At 38.6% G+C, this 7,660-nt stretch overlaps 2 long non-coding RNA genes across 2 annotated transcripts; one reads left to right on the top strand and one right to left on the bottom strand.

Moving 5' to 3' along the window:
• Positions 1 to 405: 405 nt before the first annotated feature.
• On the top strand, positions 406 to 1,882 carry LOC134041035 (uncharacterized). Its single transcript, XR_009932939.1, has 2 exons — positions 406 to 742; positions 1,246 to 1,882. It is a non-coding gene; the product is annotated as an uncharacterized LOC134041035 (long non-coding RNA).
• A 3,829-nt stretch (positions 1,883 to 5,711) lies between these two features.
• On the bottom strand, positions 5,712 to 7,188 carry LOC134041034 (uncharacterized). The gene is made up of 2 exons (XR_009932938.1): positions 6,852 to 7,188; positions 5,712 to 6,348 (listed from the first exon to the last, which is right to left on the bottom strand). It is a non-coding gene; the product is annotated as an uncharacterized LOC134041034 (long non-coding RNA).
• Positions 7,189 to 7,660: the final 472 nt, after the last annotated feature.

Genomic DNA, 7,660 nt, shown 5'->3' with positions numbered 1-7,660 from the left:
CATTTCTGATATGGAAATTATTAGAAAAAGGCGCAAAGCAACCCAAGGACAACAGAATGGGTTAAGGGGAGACACCCCAGTGAATTATGGAGGACCAAACCTGCCAAAATTAAAAATAAATAAATAAATGTATTTATACATAAAAAAATGTAAATATATAAAAATAAATGTATGAAAACATCTTAATTACGTATTCATTTATTTACATGGCCATTTATTTCAGTATTTATTTATTTTTGTATTTATTTATTTCTGTGTACATTTATTTCTGTATTTATTTATTTCTGTGTACATTTATTTCTGTATTTCCTTGTCCTTAAGCTAATGAGGTAAGCTGTCAATCAATGTATGTCACGGTGTCACCTTAACCCCATTGGTTGATCGGTATCAGAGTGCGAAGATGGACTTTCCATGCCTGGGTTTGCTATGACTACCTTAGTAAACAAAAGACTGCACACACGCAATAGATAGCGAGATATGAGAGTTTTGGCTAGCTAACCTTGCAAAAAAAAAGTGCTAGTCAAGATGTTTAACTTTTTCGCGTTGAGGCTCTGGATACCAATTTGTACCATTTAGCTGCCTGCAGAGTCATAAAGAGAAAGAGTTGCGTCAATTGCCTTTACGTTCATGGTACTGTACTGTAGGCTAGTTAGAACTAGAGCGAGCTAGCATCAGTTTCAAACACAGCAGCATCGTCGTTGAGGAACAGTTGTACTGTACTGTATGATGGAGTTGTGCCAAGGTAAGAATGTGGAAGTTCTTGGCCCATTTTCTGGCATCTAGTACATTTAACATTTCAGTATCTTAAAGTGCCGAGATTTTTTGATGCTAGCTAGACATGTAGAAGCCAGAACGTAGCAAAAACAATGTGCTACGAAGTGAGTGATGACCTGTTTATGTAATGATCAGTGTAGCTAGCTAATTTAGTGCACTATTTATATTTATTGAGAAACTAATGCCTACAAACAAGTTTGTGTGAGAGGAAAGCTGTATTTAATTATTAATCCGTAACTGTGGTCGCTTATTTGCACCATAGTCTGGGGGTTGGTACAGTAAGAAATTGGATGATATTATACAGTGTCAAGGAACCATCAAAGAACATAGTACAACATGGTTAATCTATTCATAAAGTGAATGTTTACTAAGCAAACTATGAGTTAGAGACCATTGTAACATTCAGTCCATCATGTGATTATCATTACAGCTTACTGTCTGTTTATGTGTGTGTGTCTATGGCCCTTGCAGTCTGGCATTGCTACTGATGTTGATGTGAGCTGAAAAGGAGGCCCAGTGCCTTGGAGGTGGATGTCAGACCACTGGACGAAGGAGCGCTGGATGGGAGACCACTAGTTGAAGGAGCGCTGGATGGGAGACCACTGGATGAGAGATTTCTGGATGAGGGAAAATGTGATGGAGTGGGCTGTCTTATATTTAAACCACAGTATTTTTGTCATTACTATGCTTTTAATTGTGGTCGTTATTGAGTTATATTGAGTTTGCTCCTGTTGACTTTAGCAAACCACCTCTTTCTCCTCTCACTATCAGCTGGGAAGCCGTAGCCTACATCACGACTCCCTATTTGGAGCATGCAATACATCCCCATGCATCACACCCAACCATTATGAAATCCAAGATGCTAGGTGCAAGACCAAGACAGCGCGGTGTAGACAAAAGCGTTACCTTTATTGTGTCACCCTTTACACTCTTTTCATAGCAGAGACTAAAATAACATGTGTACATATTTGAATAGTCATGTTGACTATCATGTAGTTGTACTGTAGCCTTTCACAACCAAGTCCTTGAGGTTTAATCATTGTGCACTACACATGCATAAAATGATACTATATAGTAGGGAAAGATTAAATAAAGATGCAGAACAAACTACTTGTTTCCAAGTTACATTTAATGACAACACATGAAGGGTATGAAGAGATTCTTAAAGAGATTCTTGAAGACATTCTTAAATTGGAATACAGCTCCTATTGCATCGGTTGATTTTCCAAATCCTGTTGATAATGACATGTGCAGCACGCTCCCTTACAAATGCACTGCTTGAACTATGAGTATCGGTGTACCTCAGTAAATTAGAATATTGTGGAAAAGTTTGTTTATTTTGATTAGTAAATTCAAAAGTTGAAACTCATATATTATACAGATGCATTACACACACAGTGAAATACTTCAAGCGTTCATTTTAATTTTGATGATTCTGACTTTCATCTAATGAAATCCCAAAATTCAGTATATCAGAAAATTAGAATATTACACAAGACCAATAAACCTAAGGACTTTTAATACAGAAATGTCAGCCGACTGGAAAGTATATGTTCATATAGGCATTCAATACTTGGTCTGGGTTCCTTTTGCATGAATAATTGCATCAATATGGCATGGAGGCGATCAGCCTGTGGCACTGCTGATGTGTTATGGAAGCCCAGGTTGCTTTGATAGCGGCCTTCAGCTCGTCTGCACTGTTGGGTCTGGTGTCTCTCATCTTCCTCTTGACAATACTCATAGAGTCTATGGGTTCAGGTCAGGCAAGTTTGCTGACCAATCAAGTGATACCATGGTCATTAAACCAGGTTCTGTTACTTCTGGCAGTGTGGGCAGGTGCCAAGTCGTGCTGGAAAATGAAATCAGCATCTCCATAAAGCTTGTCAATGGAAGGAAGCATGAAGTGCTCTAAAATGTCCTGGTAGACGGCTGCATTGACTTTGGACTTGATAAAACTGTGGACCTACCAGCAGATTACATGGCTCTGCAAATCATCACTTGGAAACTTCAAACTGGACTTCAAGCAACTTGGATTCTGTGCCTCTCCACTTTTCCTCCAGACTCTGGGACTTTTATTTCCAAGTGAAATGCAACATTTACTTTAATCTGAAAAGAGGATCTTGGACCACTGAGCAAGTCCTTTCCCTTTTCTCCTTCGCCTGGGTAAGACGCTTCTGACGTTGTCTCTGGTTCAGGAGTGGCTTGACACGAGGAATGCGACAGTTGTAGCCCATGTCCTGGATACATCTGTGCGTGGTGGCTTTTGATGCACTGACTCCAGCCTCAGTCCACTCCTTGTGAATTTCCCCCAAATTCTTGAATGACCGTTGCTTCACAATCCTCTCAAGGCTGCAGTTATCCCTGTTGCTTGTGCACCTTTTTCTACCACAATTTTCCCTTCCACTCAACTTTCTATTAATATGCTTGGATACAGCACTTTGGGAACAGCCAGCGTCTTTAGCAATGACTTTTAGTGGCTTACCCTCCTTGTGGAGGGTGTCAATGATTGTCTTCAGGACAGCAGTCTTCCCCATGACTGTGTAGCCTACTGAACCAGACTTAGAGACCATTTAAAGGCTTAGGAAACCGTTACAAGAGATAATCAGCTGATTAGAGTAGGACATCATGAGTCTACAATATTTAACTTTTTCAGTCAAATGTTCTAGGATACTGAAATTTGGGTTTTCATTAGCTGTAAACCATAATCATCCAAATGAAAAGAAATAAACACTTCAAATGTTTCACTCTGTGTGTAATGCCTCTGTATAATATATGAATTTCACCTTTTTCCATGATATTCTAATTTACTGAGATTCACCTGTGTCGGTCTAACTGCAGAGTATAGTAGTATAACCATGCTTATAAACTAGACCGCACCATTTCAATGATATGCAATCTACATAATGTATTTGTGACCTGCTAGGGAAGTTACCCGGCTACTTATGTAATGTTACAACACTGGATTAAAATCAAAATGATTAGAGCTACGTCTAAATTCATTTATTCATACACAGAAATAAATACAGACAGAAATAAATACAGACAGAAATAAATTACGTAGAAAATAAAAGACTATAGTAAATTAATTGTAAAATTATTTCTATGTATGCAATATATTTATTGATAGATTTATTTCTGTCTGTATTTATTTCTGTATTTATTTATTTCTGTGTACATTTATTTCTGTATTTCTTCATCCTTAAGATAATTAGGGGGCGGGATTGGGGCGGGATCAGGGCGGGATCGGGGCAGGACGTTCAGACAAGCATTATGCCATTATACAGAGGCATTACACACAGAGTGAAACATTTGAAGTGTTTATTTCTTTTCATTTGGATGATTATGGTTTACAGCTAATGAAAACCCAAATTTCAGTATCCTAGAACATTTGACTGAAAAAGTTAAATATTGTAGACTCATGATGTCCTACTCTAATCAGCTGATTATCTCTTGTAACGGTTTCCTAAGCCTTTAAATGGTCTCTAAGTCTGGTTCAGTAGGCTACACAGTCATGGGGAAGACTGCTGTCCTGAAGACAATCATTGACACCCTCCACAAGGAGGGTAAGCCACTAAAAGTCATTGCTAAAGACGCTGGCTGTTCCCAAAGTGCTGTATCCAAGCATATTAATAGAAAGTTGAGTGGAAGGGAAAATTGTGGTAGAAAAAGGTGCACAAGCAACAGGGATAACTGCAGCCTTGAGAGGATTGTGAAGCAACGGTCATTCAAGAATTTGGGGGAAATTCACAAGGAGTGGACTGAGGCTGGAGTCAGTGCATCAAAAGCCACCACGCACAGATGTATCCAGGACATGGGCTACAACTGTCGCATTCCTCGTGTCAAGCCACTCCTGAACCAGAGACAACGTCAGAAGCGTCTTACCCAGGCGAAGGAGAAAAGGGAAAGGACTTGCTCAGTGGTCCAAGATCCTCTTTTCAGATTAAAGTAAATGTTGCATTTCACTTGGAAATAAAAGTCCCAGAGTCTGGAGGAAAAGTGGAGAGGCACAGAATCCAAGTTGCTTGAAGTCCAGTTTGAAGTTTCCAAGTGATGATTTGCAGAGCCATGTAATCTGCTGGTAGGTCCACAGTTTTATCAAGTCCAAAGTCAATGCAGCCGTCTACCAGGACATTTTAGAGCACTTCATGCTTCCTTCCATTGACAAGCTTTATGGAGATGCTGATTTCATTTTCCAGCACGACTTGGCACCTGCCCACACTGCCAGAAGTAACAGAACCTGGTTTAATGACCATGGTATCACTTGATTGGTCAGCAAACTTGCCTGACCTGAACCCATAGACTCTATGAGTATTGTCAAGAGGAAGATGAGAGACACCAGACCCAACAGTGCAGACGAGCTGAAGGCCGCTATCAAAGCAACCTGGGCTTCCATAACACATCAGCAGTGCCACAGGCTGATCGCCTCCATGCCATATTGATGCAATTATTCATGCAAAAGGAACCCAGACCAAGTATTGAATGCCTATATGAACATATACTTTCCAGTCGGCTGACATTTCTGTATTAAAAGTCCTTAGGTTTATTGGTCTTGTGTAATATTCTAATTTTCTGATATACTGAATTTTGGGATTTCATTAGATGAAAGTCAGAATCATCAAAATTAAAATGAACGCTTGAAGTATTTCACTGTGTGTGTAATGCATCTGTATAATATATGAGTTTCAACTTTTGAATTTACTAATCAAAATAAACAAACTTTTCCACAATATTCTAATTTACTGAGGTACACCGATACTCATAGTTCAAGCAGTGCATTTGTAAGGGAGCGTGCTGCACATGTCATTATCAACAGGATTTGGAAAATCAACCGATGCAATAGGAGCTGTATTCCAATTTAAGAATGTCTTCAAGAATCTCTTTAAGAATCTCTTCATACCCTTCATGTGTTGTCATTAAATGTAACTTGGAAACAAGTAGTTTGTTCTGCATCTTTATTTAATCTTTCCCTACTATATAGTATCATTTTATGCATGTGTAGTGCACAATGATTAAACCTCAAGGACTTGGTTGTGAAAGGCTACAGTACAACTACATGATAGTCAACATGACTATTCAAATATGTACACATGTTATTTTAGTCTCTGCTATGAAAAGAGTGTAAAGGGTGACACAATAAAGGTAACGCTTTTGTCTACACCGCGCTGTCTTGGTCTTGCACCTAGCATCTTGGATTTCATAATGGTTGGGTGTGATGCATGGGGATGTATTGCATGCTCCAAATAGGGAGTCGTGATGTAGGCTACGGCTTCCCAGCTGATAGTGAGAGGAGAAAGAGGTGGTTTGCTAAAGTCAACAGGAGCAAACTCAATATAACTCAATAACGACCACAATTAAAAGCATAGTAATGACAAAAATACTGTGGTTTAAATATAAGACAGCCCACTCCATCACATTTTCCCTCATCCAGAAATCTCTCATCCAGTGGTCTCCCATCCAGCGCTCCTTCAACTAGTGGTCTCCCATCCAGCGCTCCTTCGTCCAGTGGTCTGACATCCACCTCCAAGGCACTGGGCCTCCTTTTCAGCTCACATCAACATCAGTAGCAATGCCAGACTGCAAGGGCCATAGACACACACACATAAACAGACAGTAAGCTGTAATGATAATCACATGATGGACTGAATGTTACAATGGTCTCTAACTCATAGTTTGCTTAGTAAACATTCACTTTATGAATAGATTAACCATGTTGTACTATGTTCTTTGATGGTTCCTTGACACTGTATAATATCATCCAATTTCTTACTGTACCAACCCCCAGACTATGGTGCAAATAAGCGACCACAGTTACGGATTAATAATTAAATACAGCTTTCCTCTCACACAAACTTGTTTGTAGGCATTAGTTTCTCAATAAATATAAATAGTGCACTAAATTAGCTAGCTACACTGATCATTACATAAACAGGTCATCACTCACTTCGTAGCACATTGTTTTTGCTACGTTCTGGCTTCTACATGTCTAGCTAGCATCAAAAAATCTCGGCACTTTAAGATACTGAAATGTTAAATGTACTAGATGCCAGAAAATGGGCCAAGAACTTCCACATTCTTACCTTGGCACAACTCCATCATACAGTACAGTACAACTGTTCCTCAACGACGATGCTGCTGTGTTTGAAACTGATGCTAGCTCGCTCTAGTTCTAACTAGCCTACAGTACAGTACCATGAACGTAAAGGCAATTGACGCAACTCTTTCTCTTTATGACTCTGCAGGCAGCTAAATGGTACAAATTGGTATCCAGAGCCTCAACGCGAAAAAGTTAAACATCTTGACTAGCACTTTTTTTTTGCAAGGTTAGCTAGCCAAAACTCTCATATCTCGCTATCTATTGCGTGTGTGCAGTCTTTTGTTTACTAAGGTAGTCATAGCAAACCCAGGCATGGAAAGTCCATCTTCGCACTCTGATACCGATCAACCAATGGGGTTAAGGTGACACCGTGACATACATTGATTGACAGCTTACCTCATTAGCTTAAGGACAAGGAAATACAGAAATAAATGTACACAGAAATAAATAAATACAGAAATAAATGTACACAGAAATAAATAAATACAAAAATAAATAAATACTGAAATAAATGGCCATGTAAATAAATGAATACGTAATTAAGATGTTTTCATACATTTATTTTTATATATTTACATTTTTTTATGTATAAATACATTTATTTATACATTTATTTATTTATTTTTAATTTTGGCAGGTTTGGTCCTCCATAGTGAATAGGGATAACATATCAACATGAAACCTCCCCAGTTGATAACTAATATTATTGTACAAATATTGTTTTCATTACTAGTTTCCTGTAAATGTATGTTTAAATGAGCAAATGATGCATTAAGTTGTAAAATATGATAT

The sequence above is a fragment of the Osmerus eperlanus genome, chromosome 20 (genome assembly GCF_963692335.1).
Source record: "Osmerus eperlanus chromosome 20, fOsmEpe2.1, whole genome shotgun sequence".
In the NCBI taxonomy this organism is placed as follows: Eukaryota; Metazoa; Chordata; class Actinopteri; order Osmeriformes; family Osmeridae; genus Osmerus; species Osmerus eperlanus.
Note: the sequence above shows the minus strand (reverse complement) of the source record. Positions and strands in the feature narration are given on the sequence as shown.